At 47.3% G+C, this 20,413-nt stretch overlaps 1 protein-coding gene and 1 non-coding gene across 2 annotated transcripts in view; one reads left to right on the top strand and one right to left on the bottom strand.

Annotated features, from left to right (window-relative positions):
• Positions 1-20,413, top strand: part of LOC135904210 (uncharacterized) — a 411,027-nt gene that overhangs the window by 211,482 nt on the left and 179,132 nt on the right. The window lies entirely within an intron of this gene.
• Positions 11,664-11,736, bottom strand: TRNAA-CGC (transfer RNA alanine (anticodon CGC)). The gene has a single exon. It is a non-coding gene; the product is annotated as a tRNA-Ala (tRNA).

The raw sequence follows: 20,413 nt of genomic DNA, 5'->3' as shown, positions 1-20,413 counted from the left end.
TTACTACGAAAGTGACTTAATCCGTGCACTCTTATTATGCTAAATATGAAACAGTAGAAATATACTTATCTGCAGTTTGTCGAAGTCTCCTTCACTGTGTTGGTAGCGAGATCCATCGTCGGTACCACCTCGTCGCATCGTAGCTATATAGGATGTCTACCTTTTGCCCACACTATGTAATGTTCGTGACGCTCGCAGTCACGCAGAGTGGAGGAACTCAGCGCACTCGCAGAAGCAGCACCGGACAAGTTGTTTCTTCAGCACTTCGCCGTGAACAGTAGGTGCGCGTTGCGATCTGTAAAATCGCCGAAGCTATTGGCAGTCTTACCGGGTGCACGGGAAGATTGCCCACGGAGGAACAGAACTATCCAAGAAATAGTGGCCTTCGTCGAGCCTGATCACTACGTCGCGCACTGCAAGCTCGTTGTACGGGTTTGTTTACACTGGGCCTCTCTGATGCTTAGCCGCCATGCTTGCCCGGTGAATGGATGTGATGACGCCACTACAGCGCTCCCTCGTGGTATAATGCGAGCGTACTAAATTACAAATTAGTCTAAGACGCATTCAGTGCACATCTCGTAAGCTTCAAAAGGCTTCTAAACCACGTTAAAGTAACTAATAATATTGTTGCGGGAAGAAAGCAGGCCCACGAGTGTAAAATAACTTATATTTACAAATGATGGATATGGCGTTCAGGCAACCGCCAGACTTCGTCTTTCTCTCGTCCAATTCAACGTCTTCCTTCACTTCACCGTAACATCACCCTCCCGGTGGGGGAGCTCCGTCCCGGTGCAAGTTAAACAGCCTCACTTATTGGGGGGACATAGGGCTTGAGCCTGGTGACGTGAACAACATCACTGGTTAAGTTGGGAGGCACGGAAGGCTGACCGAGTGGGGCGATCTCGTAGGTCACGTCGGACAGTTGGCGTAAGATCTGGTACGGACCAGAAAAACGGGACAGTAATTGTTCCGACAAGCCGACACGACGTGAAGGCGTCCAGAGAAGGACAAGGGAACCAGGTGAAAAATGGTGGTCTCGGTGCCGAAGGTCGTAGCGTCGCTTTTGAGAAGCTTGCGAGACTGTGAGGCGATGACGGGCGACATCTCGGGCCTGGGCGGCTAAGTCAATAGCATCGCGAGCGTAAGCAGTGCTGGGTGACTGTACTGCGGAAGGTAGCAACGTGTCAAAAGGCAAGGTGGGGTCGCGGCCGTACAAAAGGAAAAATGGTGAAAATCCGGCCGTGTCGTGACGGGACGAGTTGTATGCGAAAGTGACGTATGGTAAAGCGACGTCCCAGTCGCGGTGATCGTTGGAAACGTACATGGCGAGCATTTCAGTGAGTGTGCGGTTGAGTCGCTCGGTGAGGCCGTTCGTTTGAGGGTGGTACGCGGTAGCAATCCGATGTTCTGTAGAACAGGAGCGGAGCAGATCATCAACGACCTTCGATAGAAAGTAGCGGCCGCGATCCGTCAGCAACTGGCGAGGGGCGCCGTGGTGCAGGATGACGTCTTTTAGTAAGAAGTCGGCGACATCTGTAGCGCAGCTGGTTGGCAGGGCTCGTGCGATGGCATATCTAGTGGCATAATCGGTTGCTACAGCAATCCATTTGTTTCCTTTGATGGAAATTGGAAACGGACCAAGGAGGTCGAGGCCCACACGGAAGAAGGGCTCTGTAGGTATATCAATGGGTTGAAGCAAACCAGCGGGAGGCATAGCAGGCGTCTTCCGGCGCTGACACGGGTCGCAAGAAGCGACATAACGGCGCACAGAGCGATAAATGCCAGGCCAGAAGAAGCGGCGCCGCAGGTGGTCGTAAGTACGAGTGACGCCCAGATGTCCAGCAGTAGGAGCGTCATGAAGTTGCTGGAGCACGGTGAGTCGAAGGTGCTTGGGGACGACTAGGAGGAGCTCCGGGCCGTCAGGACGAACGCTACGACGGTATAAAGTTCCATCGCGCAAGGTGAACATCCGAAGGGACGGGTCATTGGGCGAGGAGCTTAGGCGTTCCATAAGTGTTCGAAGAACAGGATCCTTGCGCTGCTCGTCGCCAATGTGGAGGAAGCCGGAGAGGGACAGAATACTGATGTCCGAGTCTGCATCGGTATCGTCCGGTTGATCCACGGGATTGCGGGACAGGCAGTCAGCGTCTTTATGCAGGCGTCCTGACTTATATATAATAGAAAATGTATATTCTTGTAGGCGCAATGCCCAACGTGCAAGTCGTCCAGTTGGGTCCTTCAAAGAGGAGAGCCAGCAGAGGGCGTGATGGTCGGTGACAACGCAGAAGCTCCGACCGAAAAGGTACGGGCGAAATTTCGCGACCGCCCATACGAGCGCGAGACATTCTCTCTCAGTAATGGAGTAATTTCGCTCGGGCGTGGAAAGGCGGCGGCTAGCGTAAGCGATGACACGGTCTTGGCCCTGTTGACGCTGAGCGAGGACAGCGCCGATGCCATGACCACTCGCGTCAGTTCGTACTTCAGTGGGCGCAGAAGGGTCAAAGTGGGAGAGAATCGGGGAAGTGGTAAGCCGCTCAATCAGGGTAGAGAAGGCTTTCTCCTGTAGCGGTCCCCAAGAGAAAGAGGCGTCTTTCTTAAGAAGGTCAGTGAGAGGGTGAGCGATGTGCGCAAAATTTTTCACAAATCGCCGAAAATAAGAGCATAAGCCCAGAAAACTACGGACATCGTTCGTTGAACAAGGTACAGGAAAATTTCGCACGGCGTGAACTTTCTGTGGATCAGGTTGGATTCCGGCGGCGTTGACGAGATGACCAAGCATGTTAATTTCACGGCGACCGAAATGGCACTTGGAGGAGTTTAGCTGAAGGCCAGCCCTGCGAAACACGGAGAGTATGGTTGTGAGGCGCCGCAGGTGGCTCTCAAAGTTCGGCGAAAACACAATCACATCGTCGAGGTAACACAGGCATGTAGACCACTTCAAGCCGCGCAAGAGAGAGTCCATCATGCGCTCGAATGTAGCTGGCGCATTGCATAATCCAAAGGGCATGACTTTAAATTGGTACAGACCGTCCGGTGTGACAAAGGCGGTTTTCTCGCGGTCCATCTCATCGACGCTAATCTGCCAATAGCCGGAGCGGAGGTCAATTGATGAAAAGTATTGGGATCCGTGAAGGCAGTCAAGAGCGTCATCAATGCGAGGCAAGGGATAAACATCCTTCTTTGTTATCCGGTTGAGGTGACGGTAGTCAACGCAGAAGCGCCACGAGTTATCTTTTTTCTTTACTAAGACAACCGGTGATGCCCACGGGCTACTGGAGGGTTCAATGATGTCCTTGTCCATCATCCTGTCTACTTCTTTCTGTATGATGGCCCTTTCTGTTGCCGAGACACGATATGGCCGCCTATGAATGGGGCTGGCGTCACCGGTGTTGATGCGATGCGTGACAACAGATGTCTGGCCAAGTGGACGGTCGTCCAAATCAAAGATGTCCCGATAAGATGACAGGAGATGACGAAGAGCTGTTGTTTGCTCGGAAGGAAGGTCGGGGGCGATCATCTTAGAAACATCGTCCGCAGGCGTCGAGTACGAAGGAGTGGATGACAAAGGTCCGTTCGTACTGAGGAAGGATTCAGAGGTCAAAAAAGAAATCTGAAATTCTTCCAAAGGAGTGATATGCGCTATGGCGATACCGTGTGGCAAAACATGTGACGAGAACCCAAAGTTGAGGATGGGCACGCGAGCGCAGTTTTCGCGGATCCGAATTAAGGTGCTCGGTAGGGCAATATTACGCGACAAAACCACGTCAGTAAGCGGCGACAGGACGTACTCGCCATCAGGTACGGGAGGACAGGGCGTCAGCAGGACATTTGTAGCAGCCTGTGGAGACAGCCTTGCAAATTCAGCAGCACATAAGCGGTGTGGAGCACAAGTGGTTGCGTCGGCAGGAAGCGGCAGGTCCAACTGTACAACACCTGCGGAGCAGTCAATTTGGGCAGAGTGTTTCGAAAGGAAGTCGAGGCCGAGAATTAGGTCGTGTGGGCAGTGTTCAAGGACGATAAATAGAACAACGGTATAATGGCTCCCAATGGTCACACGTGCTGTGCACATTCCAAGGACAGGTGACGTACTCCCATCGGCGACTCGCACGGTGCACGGTACGGCGGGGGTCAGAACCTTTTTGAGCCGGCGGCGGAGAGCAGCGCTCATAACTGAAAGCTGCGCTCCTGTATCAACGAGAGATCTAACAGGAACGCCATCGACTTCAATGTCCAGCAGGTTTCCACATGTAGGCAGGGTCAATAGAGGATTTGTGGGCCGGGTCGGAGTTGCAGCTTCACCTCCGGGAGCTGCACCGCCTAGTTTCCCGAAGCGAAGCGACCGGTTGCAGAAGGGGACGAAGAGCGGTGAACGAGAGGCGAACGGGACCTACGACCTTGCGGAGACGGGGATCGGCTGGATCTTGGTGGAGCACTGTCGGCGTTGATGTTCCTAGTCGGCGTATAGGGCGAGAAAGTGCGATTGTCGGGTACTTGGCTGTAGTGACTCGGAGACGACCACCGAGGAGGCGACGACCAGTGGTTGCGGCAATGACGGGCGATGTGTCCAATACCGGAACAATTAAAACAGATGGGTTTATCATCCGCTGTGCGCCATTCAGCTGGGTTGCGACGGAGTGGTGGAAAGCTTTGCGTCCGGGAGCGAGCGGTCGGAGAAATTTGGTAGGTGTTGGTATGGCGGACTGAGCAGAGAGATGGAATGCCCAAACTTGCTATTTCCTCCCGAACGACCGCTTGTATAAGGGAGATAGCGGGTACGCTTTCCCGACAGTCTGAACGAACCGGAGCCGGGGCCATGGCCTCAAGCTCACGGCGAACGATGCGCGTTATTTCTTCCGGTCCTGCGGGCTGAACGAACCGCGGCGGGTCTTCGCAAGAAGATGTCGCGGCGGTATTGGGCAACCGGTCGAAAGTTTGAGTGACGCGGCGGCCCTTCGCTTGTTCGAAGCGCCGGCACTCCTTAATAATTGCATCCACAGTGGCACAATCCTTACACATCAAGAGATTGAAGGCATCGTCTGCAATACCTTTCAATATATGGCCAATCTTGTCTGCCTCGGTCATGTTGTCATCAGCCTTGCGACAGAGGGCCAGCACATCCTGTATGTACACGACATAGGATTCTGTGGACGTCTGAGCGCGGCACGCAAGTTCTTTTTTAGCTGCCAGCTGACGACCGACAGGTCTGCCGAACAGGTCTCGCATTTTTTCTTTGCAAACATCCCAGCTCGTTAGGTCAGCTTCATGTGTGTCATACCATTGCTTCGCAGTTCCCTTCAGATAAAATATTACGTTTGCAAGCATCATTGTAGGATCCCACCTGTTGTTGTCGCACACTCGCTCGTACATCGTAAGCCAGTCCTCGACGTCGACGTTGTCCGTGCCACAAAATGTTCCCGGGTCCCGTGGGTGAGTGAGGATGACCGTGGGCACGGGCTGCCGAGGCGTTGTCGCTTGTGTCGGTTGATTTGCCATTGTGGCAGCAGGTAGATGACGTCCGCTGCGAAGTTCCGTGGTGGTACCCCGCACCTTCCACCAAAATGTTGCGGGAAGAAAGCAGGCCCACGAGTGTAAAATAACTTATATTTACAAATGATGGATATGGCGTTCAGGCAACCGCCAGACTTCGTCTTTCTCTCGTCCAATTCAACGTCTTCCTTCACTTCACCGTAACAATATTGTACTAAATGCATTTGTTTTACAACTTGCTTCTGCATGTAATGCACTCGGCGGAACGACAAACAAGTGAAAGAAGGCACGACCATGCACCGACGGTATGATCACGTGAGCCCCAGTTTGTCGACCGCCCAGAAGGCAACGCCCAAGGAATGATAGCCAGCCAGAGTGAATCTAGATAAACCAATGAAACTGGAGGCTTGTCGAAAGATAAACTGTGTCTCGGTACCATTCGTGCTTTCATCTTGGGGTGTCGCCAGAGCTCGTGAAGATCCCGAGTTTCGCCAAACTCGACGCATCCTGCATAGCACCCCTGGTCTCCATTCACGCTGCATCACGGCCGATCAAGGCCCACACGCATAATTTGCCCGCGGCTGCAGCAGGAAAGTTCGAACGGAGGGAGCACCAATTACGGAGCACGTAAATTGGGAGTCTTTGTCGCTGTATGGACTGCCGGAGCAGATGGTTACCTCGAGAAACTGGTGCCCACGCAGCTAACCAAGTCGCCACATCCAAGAAACATAACACGGCAACCATTATGAAATGAGACTTGGCATTCAATAACCGCATAAAGTTCAGACAATACACTGTACGTTGACTAAGATCCACATGACAGTACATGTAAACAGGCAGTCTGTGTCACTGTGCAGACTGGAGGAGCAGGTGCTTACCCCGAGAGTCCGTTGCCCAATGCAACTGAGGAGGTCCCCTCATCCGAGAAATGCAACAAGGCAACCGTGACCAAGTGGGACAGCATTGAAACAAGACTCTGCAATCCAATCACTTTGGCATACTCTAACATAACGCTCAATCTGTACATTGGCCCTATACACTGTACATTGGCCCTATACACTGTACATTGGCTACGATCCACATGACAACAGTGAGCATACTCGCACACGTGTCGCTTGCGGCTCACTGAACCGTCCGACTATAGGCATAGTGCTTGCCTTCATCGCACATGGTAGTCTGGTAACAAGCAACAACCAGCAGCACAAGCAGATTGGACAGTGTATCCCATGTGTTTACACCGATAGTCTCCGTTGAAGAAGCGCAACTTGCATAGCGAAGCAATCGGGTGACGCAAGCATCTGCTGTCGCCGCCAACACAGTGACATGGAGTTCCCAGCATTTTAACGTTACCTCCCTTCCAGCCTACACATTTCTTTTTGTTCTTTCTCATGCCACTAATGTGTAACTCAAACTTGGTGCTCCCACATTCTCTAAATATGGACATGGTCGGCTTCGGGGGCATCACCATTTTGCAGTCATTTTTGCAGGCCTTTCCACACATGTGGATATCAACTTCATAGACCAAGAACCATGTAATCATGTATGAGAGCCTCCGCTGACGCCAAGTCATGGCCGAAGAAGGCCACAAGCAAAATTTCCACACTGCAGCTGCAGCAAAGGACGTAACGGGGAGCACCAAGCACGGTGCGTGTAAATTCGCTGTCTGTGTCACTGTGCGGACTGTAGGAGCAGGTGCTTGCCTGGAGAGACCGTTTCCCAATGCAACTGACAAGGCTCCTACATACGAGAAACGTAGCACGGTGACAAGTACCAAGTCAGACAGCAGCGAAACCAGATTCTGCAATCAATTACTTTAATGTAGTTTGCGCAAGAACACAGGCTGTTGAGCAAGGTTAGCAATCCTGAATGAGACTAGGAATTAAATATGTGAATGAGAAAGCTTGTATCAAAGAAAGAAGCCACTCTACCTTGCAAGCGCTGAAAACCAGAACCATTGAGAAAAGTTACATGCTACATAGCACACAGTGTAAAGGTTAATGCAATACACACACCAATGCAGCATCAGCTATTTCAGGAGAGGAATTACACATAGCAACGTACGCAAAAAATATACTGCTACAGATATGCTATGTATGAGGAAATAATCGCTTGACCTTTAATGTTTGAATGAGGAAGAGGAATTATCTCTAACAAGAATGTGAAAAAAAAAGCTTGCATTCATTGAAAAAAATTGTACTTGGCATAAATGCAATTCGCAAGGCCAAGAAGCTCATAAAGGAAGGGCAAGCTGACGGAACTCTTTTGGCCTTATGCTGTTAAGAACAGCCCAGCTGAGCTGCAAGTGTTGCTAGCCAGTTGCGACGACGGCGGCGTCAACTTTCAAGGAACGCCACCGTTACGCTCTAGCCTCGTCGCCGTTGTGACTGAATGAGCTCGACGAAGCATGCTTTGTGCCGCAACACGACACCGCCAACCGGGTCGGCCGCGAGCGGGGCCGTTGCCGCGGGAATGTCGTCGTGGACCCCTTCCCACGCGCCGATCACGACTCAGGACAATGGCTAACTGGGCGGGCTGCGAAGGTCAGCTCCGAGTTCTACGAAGTCCACGTGATGTCGGTTCCGGTCCGGACCGTGAACCTGTGTGTGTGTGTGCGTGTGTGTGTGTGCGCGCGCGCACGTGTGTGTGTGTAAGCCGTCCCGGAGAGAGGCGGTGTGTTGATAATGACTGGGCGAACGTTTCCATCCCCTTGGGATCGAGGGGGGGACCGAGTGTTTATAAACCGCTGGTTTGCGGATGCTAGACGCACTTTCTTAAGCAGTCATGTTAGACTGAGACACCTCTCTCAAACGTTCATGTTGGACTGATGTACCTTCATACTAGACTGATGTAGATACTGTAAATAAACCCACATTTCTCGTCCTCGATGAGAAGCCGCCCTTGCCGTCATCAAAATCATCAGCGTGGATAAGTCGGACGACGGCATGGGCCAGCTACCTTCTAATTCACGCCCGACTTCAATCTTGACAGCGGATCACGAGCGATAGGATTGAGCCCCCGATCCTGACAATGCTTGTTCAAAACATTTCAGGTATATCTGACGACAGAATTTTCGTTGTTGAGGTACCTGTATGACTCGACCAATATCCGTGCTGGTGGAATGACGGCGGAGGCTCTTTTCACTCTTGACACAGTCGTCCGTAGACTTGATTTCTCATCCAAATATTTATGGAATGGCTTTTGTTTGTTCGTGGTGTAAAGCCTTGCGAATTGGGCTCCAGCCCCTTTCTGTTGGTGTAGATGGGGGCTCCCGGGTTGACCACGTGTACTTGTCACAGACTCTGTTGGGGCAGAACAGTGACACATGAGATACAGCAGATATTACCCAAACTCCTGTAGTGTTTTCTTTTATGTTCGAACCAATTATGCTGAACTATAAACCTGAACAAACGTATATATCATCTGCTACAAACAAATGACGTGTATCTCAAGACTAGCAAGCCAATACAGAATATATAGAAATAAATATTTCTGAACAAGGTGTTGTTTACCTTGTAGCAGCCGCCAAAGTCCACACAATGACCTTGTTGAACCAGGCAGCAGCTTCTGTTTAGTGCATGGAGTGTATTGCTTTATACTAATGCCGTCCTTATTACTGTATGTCTGGAATAGAAATTTTGACTGCATCAGAAATTGAATAAGCACAATTGCGCAGTATAAAATGCGAAAAGGTGTGACGTATACATTGTAATAGTTTGTGACTACAGAACACATGCAAATATAGACTGTTTATCCTAGGGTTCTCAAGCATCGTGGTAAATAAATATTGTTACTCTCCGTAAAATTGACGTCTGCCTAACTACAATGCATATCAACACCTTAAGTATTATTAAGATCACAAATGAGAACATTTGTGCGCTTGTTTATGCACTAGAAGAGATCACACTGCTGGTTTCACAAGCAAATAGATGAAAGACATTAAGCTATCAGAAATGATGCATCCTTTTTCTGCATGAACATGATGCCCCGAATCACTACTGCAAAAATAAATGTCATGAGGTAAACCAAGCTGAACAGCAAGAACACTTCGAAGCAACAGGCACCGAATTTCGGTGAATTATCATGCGTGGAACGCTTTAATAAGTTAAGCTCAGTAATTTAGCTTCAGTTTATCAAATGGTTATTCGGTTCTGTGGACGAAACAAGTTGCCGGCGGACTCCAGAAATATATATATATTGATAAGCCTACTCAGTCACCCATGACTACGGCTACAACGAGATGAAAACTGTGACGCGCGTTCCGACATCGCTTTCTCTTTGGTTAATGTGTGTATAATGATGGCCTCGCTACTGAAAGTTCATTTCGGAAACAGGAACGGAGGGTCCTGACTGGCCCTATTTAATGCAGCATCTAGCTAGTCAACTTGCCTCCGCCGGTAACTTATAGAGACCAATATATTGCATAGAGATTTAAGCGGCGATGTCAAACGACTCACCGGTCTTGCCGTCCCCAGCCCCAGCAGGATCCGGCTCCCATTACGATGCAGACACGTTCCAAATGGCTCACGACTGAAACCTAAGTTTCGGGCTTAGTCCACAAGTTAAATAACGCGAGATATGAAAGCGCAATAAACTTGTTTTAGCACAAAATAACAAACCTACCCTACGAATCCCTACTGCCGTGCATGCGAATATACCAGTAAAAAGTTTAAATCGAGGCCACAGATCACGTGGGAAGCCAATGATGCCGAGCGCTATTTTCTGCTTAAAATGGCAAAAAACAACAAAGTTGGTAATAATGAGTACAATACAAAATTAGGTATGATAATTTTTGCTCTTTGTTATGTAATAAAAACGCTTCGTTTATTGTTGAAGAAAGGTTGCAGGTTTAAATTGCGCTTACTATGGCGCCTCTAGCCGGACATAATGGGCTCACGGGGTAACCTTTTTAACTGGTGTACTATGCCAGTTTTTTAAGCAGTGCCACGCGGTCGACTTTTCCGCTTTCTGTGGCGACTTGTTGAACTTGAGAGTGTTTGGGGCCTGGTCAAGCGGACCGTCGCGCTCGCCTAGTCAGTGCGAGCTTGGCGATGTATGAGAGCAAAGCAGAGTCGTCTTCGCTGAGCGGTGCGCCGGAGCGGGAGGCTTTGAGCGGTCGTCACCAAGTAGCGTCTGACCATCCCGCTTATACCACCCGGTGAGTTTCTTCACCAGAGAGGGTCCGGAATGCAGCAGGCGTCGCACCACCGAGATCAATGTAGCGACCGCGATCGCTCCCGGTCCATTCGTGTTTCGACGCTGCGCATGTTCACGGCGTCTTTTTGCATGTCTAGTACTTGCGCTTTCCCTGTTGCAAAACAGGTGTCTCACCAGCGAGCGATGCGTGTCGACCCAAGCCTAATTGCAGTCACGTCTAGCGACCGACCTAGGCATAGCCGTCATACTGCGTTTAACGGTGATTGTACTCCTAAGTATAATAATTATTTTGGACTGTGTTTGAACGTTGTTTCTTCGTTTTCCTTTTTTTTTACTTTTGTTAAATAGGTGTCCTTTTGGTTTTCGCTGTCCTGTTCAAAGCATCGCGACGATGCTTTTTGAAGGAGGGGCGTTGACCCGTGTACTTGTTTATCTTTTTCCGGTGACCGCTTTTGAGCGTCTAACAAATGTGATCACTCAGCACGGGATGCGCCCACATGTATCGGAAGTTTCTCGAATGTTATCGATGGTTCTATCTGCTGCCTGTTGCCACATCAGATTGTGTAATCTGTGACGCGAATTGTGTAAAACTTTCTAGAAGACACGTGGGCACCAGTGATAATTCTAGAACCTTCGATAACTCATGCATGAAACCCGACGTGCATGATCGGCAGATCAGATTCTCGACGATCGCTGACTGTGTTCGCTGCCTACGTTGTGCTTTAAGTGTAGCCTGTTATTGTGGGCACAGGTTCGCCCAATAAAAGTTAGTTTCGTCATTCACTGTAGTGCGCCTGTGTTCTGTACGGCCACTACTACGTGACAATATATATATATATATATATATATATATATATATATATATATATATATATATATATATATATATATATATATATATATATAATGAGAAGCCAACAAACACTGACACCAAGTACAACATAGGGGAAATTGCATGTGCTTAATAAATGAAATAAAGTAATGATAAATTAATGGAAATTAAAGTGGATGAAAAAACAACTTGCCGCAGGTGGGAACCGAACCCACAACCTTCGCATGGCGCGTGCGATGCTCTACCAATTGAGCTACCGCGGCGGCGTTTCCCCATGCACTTTCTTGGGTATTTATGTGTACTAGTAGAACCCTGGAATGTTGAACCCTGGGAATATATATATATATATATATATATATATATATATATATATATATATATATACATATATATATATATATATATATATATATATATATATATATATATATATATATATATATATATATATATATACTGTGCGCAACGGACGGTGGCCTACTCGCGACCACCATTCATTGCAGTTCGCTCCTTAAAGAGACGGGACGTGTGTCGAGCGAGCTCCTCAACAACAGTTTGCAGTGTTGTAAACGCGGTATATATCATGGCTCCGGGACTTCGAAGCGGTGCAACGTAACAGGAACACATTTTTTTCGCATTTACCGCTAAATCTCGTCTGTTTATTTATTTAGACCAACTCCGGGTGTCTCCGGAGACCCCTAAGCCTCTGGGCGCGTGCCGCGCAAGCGCCGTCTATGTGGAGCCCCATGAAGATACCTTCACGCCAACGGCGGCTGTTACAACACACTTCGAGACTGTTTCGTCAGTTGTTAGGTCGCCTTTATTTAGAACTTTTGTTGGCCAATTTGTTAGTATTGCTCACCCCAGTTTTAAACGAATAATATGAGGCGCTAATGTGAGAAGCGAGGTATGCCTGAGAAGTTGAGGTTTTCATATCATACAGGAATAAAAAATGATGAAAATGATGATGAAATCCAAGAGAGAACCGAACCATCTGAGCGCACATAATAACGCACAATGAATCTATTCTCACAACACAAGGCAGCGGCGAGTTTAGGAGTGATAGTTGTTTCATACAGAGTATTATTTTTTGTGCGTTAAAACGACGACATTTACAGGCACGGTGCGCGATGCCTTCACAGTACCGTAAGGTGTCACGTCATAATTACGTAAAGGTACCTTGAAACCAATGCTCTCCCAAGCCATATGTGATTGCAAAAGCTATATTTATGAAATATGATGTCACATTCAGCAGTCTAATCAGAAAATGGCAGCGTATTTTGAAGAAAAAGGACTTGAAAAAAAGAAATATATATGGAAATGTAAGTTTAACAAACTTTTATCTACTGTTACCAAATTCCGGATGTCGGCATTCTTAATGACACGTCACCCCTAAAATAACTGCTTTATCTTCTCCAGTGCCCTGTTTTTAAATCTTACAAATATTTGGATGACCCACTCTTCCGTCCACTATTCACAATTGCTTACTTGATATGTTATATTCACTCTCCCTTCATTCCAGTGGTTCCTTCCAATACCACGGATATTTCTATAAGGCCCTGTATAGAGACGACAATGGAGGCGAGCAACCATTGGTCCAACCAAACAGCATTGCAGTCCACACAAACCAATGTATGTTTCTTGTTTCTATTTCTAGATCAGTACTGCTCGTCACAGCTCTCTAAAAGGAATTGGTAGTGCTCAGGGTGTTTCCGAGACTGAACGGGATTGTTTTCGGCTAGCTAACTCTGCCGCATGAGTTGGGTCAATCTATAGGCTCAAAACAATTATTTTGCAGGAAATAATACCTATGGTCCTCTTGCACGCGAGGCGGACGCTCTACCTATACGCCACCGCTGCACCCCTTCGCACCGGATCGCGACACCGGGTTGGAATAGAAGCATGTACAGTGCTAAAAAGCGGGTACGTCCTCTACTACCGGAGCTTAACGGAGAGACGAGAACTAGGAGTCGGATTACTGATTAATAAGAATGTAGCTGGTAACATACAAGAATTATACAGCATTAACGAGAGGGTGGCAGGCCTTGTTGTGAAACTTAATAAAGGTACAAAATGAAGTTCGTACAGGTCTACGCACCTACATCCAGTCATGATAACCAGGAAGTCGAAAGCTTCTATGAAGACGCGGAATCGGCGATGGGTAGAGTGAAAACAAAATACACTATACTGATGGGCGACTTCAATGCCAACGTAGGCAAGAAGCAGACTGGAGACAAGTCAGTGGGGGAATATGGCATAGGCACTAGGAATAGCAGGGGAGAGCTATTAGTAGACTTTGCGGAACAGAAGATTATGCGGATAATGAATACCTTCTTCCGCAAGCGGGATAGCCGCAAGTGCACGTCGAGGAGCCCGAACGGCAAGACTAGAAATGAAATAGATTTCATACTCTGCGTTAACCCTCGCATCATAAAAGATGTCGACGTGCTCGGCAAGGTGCGCTGCAGTGACCATAGGACGGTAAGAACTCGAATTAGCCTAGACCTGAGGTGGGAACCGAAGAAACTGGTACATAAGAAGCCGATCAATGAATTAGCGGTAAGAGGGAAACAGAGCAATTCCAGATCAAGCTACAAAACAGATATTCGGCATTAACTCTGGAAGAGGAACTTAGTGTTGAAGCAATGAGCGTCAATGCTGTGGGCATCATTAAGGACTGTGCAATAGAATTCGGTGGGAACTCCGTTAGACAGGATACCAGTAAGCTATGCACGACACGAAGGATCTGATAAAGAAACGCCAATGCATAAAAGCCTCTAATCCTACAGCTAGAATAGAACTGGCAGAGCTTTCGAAATTAATCGACAAGCGTAAGACAGCTGACATAAGGAAGTATAATATGGATAAAATTGAACATGTGCTCAGGAACGGAGGAAGCCTAAACACAGTGAAGAAGAAACTAGGAATTGGCAAGAAGCAGATGTATTCGTTAAGAGACAAATCCGGCAATATCATTACTAATATGGATGAGACAGTTCAAGTGGCTGAGGACTTCTATAGAGATTTATACAGTATCAGTGGCACCCATGACTATAATGGAAGAGAGGATAGTCTAGAGGAATTCGAAATCCCAGAGGTAATGCCGGAAGAAGTAAAGAAAGCCTTGGGAGCTATGCAAAGAGGGAAGGCAGCTGGGTAGCATCAGGTAACAGCAGATTTGCTGAAGGGTGGTGGGCAGATTGTTCTAGAGAAACTGGTCACCTTGTATACGCAACGCCTCATGACCTCGGGCGTACCGGAATCTAGGAAGAACGCTAACATAATCCATAAGAAAGGGGACGCCAAAGACTTCACAAATCATAGACGGATCAGCTTACTGTCCGTTGCCTACAAAGTATCTACTAAGGTAATCGCAAATAGAGTAAGGAACACCTTAGACATCTCCCAAGCAAAGGACCAGGCAGAATTCCGTGAAGGCTACTCAACAATAGACCATATTCACACTATCAATCAGGTGATAGAAAAATGTGCAGAATAGAACCAACCCTTATATAAAGCTTTCATTGATTACGAGAAAGCGTTTGATTCTGCCGAAACGTCAGCAGTCATGGAGGTATTACGGCATCAGGGTGTAGACGAGCCGTATGTAAAAAATACTGAAAGATATCTATAGGGGCTCCACAACCACCGTAGTCCTCCATCAAGAAAGCAACAAAATCCCGATAAAGAAAGGCGTTAGGCAGGGAGATACGATCTCTCCCATGCTATTCACAGCGGGCTGACAGGAGGTATTCAGACACCTGGATTGGGAAGAATTGGGGATAAGAGTTAATGGAGAACGCCTTAGCAACTTACGATTCGCTGATCATATTGCCTTGCTGAGTAACTCAGGGGACCAATTGCAAAGCATGCTCACTGACCTGGAGAAGCAGAGCAGAAGGGTTGGTCTAAAAATTATTCTGCAAAAAACTCAAGTGATGTTTACCGCTCTCAGAAGAGAACATCAGTTTACGATAGGTATCGAGGCACTAGAAGTGGCAGGGAATACATCTACTTAGGGCAGGTAGTGACCGCGGACCAAGATCATGAGACGGAAATGATCAGAAGAATGAGAATGGGCTGGGGTGCGTTCGGCAGTCATTCTGAGATCATGAACAGCAGGTTGCCATTATCCCTCAAGGGAAAAGTGTTTAATCACTGTGTCTTACCAGTACTCACCTACGGGACAAAAACCTGGAGGCTTACGAAAAGGGTTCTACTTAAATTGAGGACGACGCAACGAGCTATGGAAGGAAGAATGATGGGTGTAACGTTGAGGGATAAGAAAAGAGGAGATTGGGTGAGGGAAGAAACGCGAGTTAATGAAATCGTAGTTGAAATCAAGAAAAAGAAATGGGCATGGGCAGAACATGTAATGAGGAGGGAAGGTAACCGATGGTCATTAAGGGTTACGGAATGGATTCCAATGGAAGGGAAGCGTAGCAGGGGGCGGCAGAAATTACGTGAGCGGATCAGATTAAGGAGAAGATTAAGAAGATTAAGAGTGCTTAACGTCTGCTTCATATCCGCCACTGCTAGACCCGGCATTGCACTAACTTCGTGATCTGGCCGAATATGAGTAGAGCTTAACGCTTGCTTCTCCTCCTCCGGGAACGCCAAGTGGCCGCCGGAACAAGTGGACGCACCTCACCTCGGCTCCGTGATTTTCGGCCTCTGAATGCAGAAGTTTGACGCGGGATGACCTGATCCCACTCAAAAACGGTCATTGAAGGTGCTCGACATCTGTTTTCACCACTTTTCGGCAATTTTCTCCTGTTTTTTAGGCCCTCGGAGCGACTTTTCTTCCCTAACGGAGCGCTGCGCCGCTAGGCTTAAAGTAGACCTAGCGTTTTCGTGCAACGCCGAGGCGGCCGCCGATTGGGCCTTAGATTACCGGCATTTCCGAGACCTCTCCCGCATTCATGAAGCCGTCTGGCAAGATGGTATACTTTTTCAAAGGCGAAGATATCTCACCGGAAAAGTTCTAAAACAATCCCCGGTAGAATAGGCCCATTATTGCTCGGAAAATGGCCTACCCAACTCTCCACGCCGCGCTGTCGGCGACCACCTCCGACGCGCCCACTCAACAACCAGCCGACGTTGCCACGTAGGCTCAGCCCAGACAAGACAATCCATCTTCTCCGAAGCTTCGATAGCCTACTCCACTATCTAAACTGTCCACCATGGACCTGAAGATTATTGCCCGTCCGGGTGATAGCCTCGATCACCGATAGCGCAATGGCGGAATCGCTCTCTTCAACATGGTACATGTCGGCTAGAACGAGATGCGACTGCACGATCGCCTCAGGAACGGTTCATTCACAATAAGCATGCCAGTGGAGGATCGGGCACAACTTTATGTGCAAACGCAAGTGCTGAAAATCACCAACGAGCAGTTCCCGATCCATGCTTACATCGCGCGCCGCACGACGCCATCCGAGGTGTCCTCTACAATGTGATATACGATCAGTCGCAAGAAATCATCTAAGAACTCTCGGCTCTGAAGCAAAGCAAGTCGTTCACCATTGTTCAAACGAACCAAGTCTATCCTAGTTACCTTTCTTTCTTTATTTATTATTTATTTACTTCAACCTACTGTCAACACCATGGGTGTTATTACAGGGGTGGGGGAACAAACTTGACACATATATGTAGATTTGCAATCCTGGCTTTCTTCTTGCTTGGGCCAGAAAAAATATACAGAGTAGTTGGGAACAAATACACAGACGCTTAAAATATCAATAAGTAGAAGAGAGGACTGCCTTCTCAGCAAGCTCAATAAGTTTGGGAAACGTCTGCTCTGTGACACACGGGCTCAGTCCATTCCATTCTCGTACAACTTGAGGAAAGTAGAACAAGAACGCGTTAATATTGCTGGAAAACCTTTGTAGTCTATTTGGGTACATCTGTCGAGTCTGGCGAGTGGTTTTAAAGTTTACAAAGTCTCAGTAGTTTAGCCTAAATGCTATATATATAAGTGCTATATATATAATACGCAAGTTCAAGTGACTGCTTTAGGCCCTTTTACAGCCATGTTACATACACATTCGCCGTTCATTTCTGCATTGCATAAACGGCTCATTCAAAACTCACCACTACGTGCACGGCGGTTTTTGGCGATATCTCGGCCTTCCGAAAAAAAAAAACGCCATACATCATCAACCATATTTTAGCCTGATGTATTCCCGAGATTTTGGCCCTTCAGATTTACGCACAGTTTTTCTAAAGAATCAGTTTGTAGGGTAAAACACTGTGACAAAAAAAACAAATGATAAAAAGCTACAGATGAACTTCGAGATTATATTTTTGCTGTTGTGTAATAGGTGTGATAAGCTAACTGCTCTAACTATGCGTATGAAACGATAAAGAAAATACGTTGTCGCATTCGTAACGGCAGATCTAAAATTACACAGCTGGAAAAAAAGTGCCAGTTCTATCTGGAACATCAAGCAACCATAGCTAAATTAAATTACTACATAGCTAAGGACAGTGAAAGCTAAAGTAAGCTAAGGACACAGCTAAAGTAAGGACAGTAGTTTTATCGGTCTTATAAATATGTAGATGTTCACTTAATTGTACGTGGACGTTGTGAAGAAGTTACAGGCTGTCTTAACGAAGACGACGAAAGGACGAGGGTGGAGAATAAAGAAGACGGCTGACACCATAGCCTAGGCCTACGGTGTATTATTACAAATTGGTGCAGCCGCATTTTTTTCTGTGTGGACATTCAAGTCGAGATGTGGGTGGAGTTCATCATTGAAGGAAACCAACGCGGTGGCATCCGAATCTTGGCTGCAATGCCTCAAGATGAAGAGCAACAAGCGCTTACGAAAGCAGTGAGCAATGACGCATTTGTCTCGTATATAAGCACAAGAACGAAGCTCACTTACGACGATTTAGTTGCGAAAGAAAGAGTGAAGCTGCATATGAAACTTCAAGATTATGAGAAGTTTGTGCTGACTCCTATTCGAAACTGCGCGAAGCCGGCTACCGTTGCTTCATCTGACAGTGGCGTCAGACGTTGAAGCAATTGACGAAGTTGCTTGAAGTGCAACAGGAGCAGAAAAGACAGCAAAATGAATAATGCGTTTGCTTGTAAACGTGAAAACGTGTAAACTTGAAAACGAGTAAACGCGTTTCCTTCTAAAAAGGAATGAACAGGCTGAGTCTCGATTACGTGAACCCAGACATGTTTGATGAATATACCAGCAGTCCCGAGTCCTGGATAAGATTTTATGAATATGCATGCAACGAAAACTGCTGGCACAGTGATGAAGATAAAATGAAAAACATGCGACTATTCCTATCAGGAATAGTCAGGAGTTGGTACGTAGCATTGCGTGTCAATGCTGCCAGCAACAAGCCATGGACGGAATGGAAGCAGAATTTTCTCGGCTCTTTTCGAGAGAACAAGGTATTATTATGGGATAAAGCTATCGCTTTCAAGTACAGGTCTGGGTCTGCACTAAGCTATTTAAATGAGAAAAGGAGGCTACTCCAGCTGGCTGACTCAGCCTTGCCAGAGACGTCTGTGGTTCCGCTTATCATTCATGGTTTGAGTCCGGACTTTCAGAAGCAAATACAAGTGAGAGGGTCCAAAACGGTTGAAGAACTTCTGCAGGAAATGCGAAACCTCTACCTATATTACTCCAGACCCCAGCGGCAGCTCATGATGCCTGGTGCAAGGTGCCCAACTGCCACACGAGCTGATGAAAGACGCCTGCTTGCAAGTTGGAAGTCTACCGCTTCTTCTGTGTCCTTTCTGACTGAGAAGAGACTCAAGTCAACACGAAGAGTCAGATGCTGTGACATAAAACTATATAAAGAGGGCTTCAGCTTCCACCTAAAGACACGAAGAGAAGCTGTTTATTTGTGGCATGCAAACTTCTTGTATATATCTGTTTTTATTGATGGAAAGGGAAGGAGCGCGTTAGTTGACAGTGGAGCAAGCATCACAGTTATAGATGCCTGTATTGTTAAGACTGAGAAAGCACAACAGGGACAGGCTGTGGAAGTACATAGATATGATGGAAGGCAAGATATTCATGATAAATGGACATGTTTAACCATATCCTGTCTGGGCAAAAGTGTTGCTACGCTGGCGCTAGTACTCGACGGAGTATACTATGAATTACTCCTATCACCTCCAGCCATGAGTGCACATCGCCTTAATATCTACTTGACTGGAGAAGTAACTACGGATGAAAAGCGGCACAATCTCAGCGTTTCAACTTCTTCTTCGAGGAGTCTGTGGCAGCCATCGTCATGTGAAGATGTTAAGAGGCTTCACACGGAATTGCTCTGCTTGAAAGGATTTCCCAAGGCAACTACAAAGTTTGAGGTACCATTTAAGTTAGGCGATACTACAGTTGTGAGAAAGAGGCCATATAATATGTCGCGGGAGAAGAAAATGCGGCTGAAGAACGAGCCTCAAAAGATGTTGGATGCGCAGATAATTCGTCCATCCACGTCTACATTCGCGTCGTCCATCACTATTGCAACTAATGTAGATGGAAGCCTCCGACTCTGCACGGATTACAGGCAAATAATAGAGCAGACAGAGCTTTTTCCTTTTCCTGTGTCAAGAATAGACTGTATCATAGACGAGACGAATGGCTGCAGAGTGTTTTCGCGTATACATCGATGTAAAGGATTTTGGCAAGTTCCACTTTCGGAAGAATACAAGTACTCTGCCTTCATAATGCCTTTCGACATCTATAAGCTTAATCGAATCCCGTTTGGATGGAAGAACGCACCCGCTTGTTTCCAGAAGATGATGAATGACGTCTTGCGATTGTTTTTTTGGAAGTTTTGTAACGTGTACATCGACGATATAATAATTTACTCTCGCAATCAAGAGGACCACTCAGAGCATCTTGCTAGTGTACTTCATGCACTGAGTGATGCGGAGCTCAAGACTAATGACAAGAAAAGTGAGTT

Source organism: Dermacentor albipictus, chromosome 10 (assembly GCF_038994185.2).
Source record: "Dermacentor albipictus isolate Rhodes 1998 colony chromosome 10, USDA_Dalb.pri_finalv2, whole genome shotgun sequence".
NCBI classification, from domain to species: domain Eukaryota; kingdom Metazoa; phylum Arthropoda; class Arachnida; order Ixodida; family Ixodidae; genus Dermacentor; species Dermacentor albipictus.
Note: the sequence above shows the minus strand (reverse complement) of the source record. Positions and strands in the feature narration are given on the sequence as shown.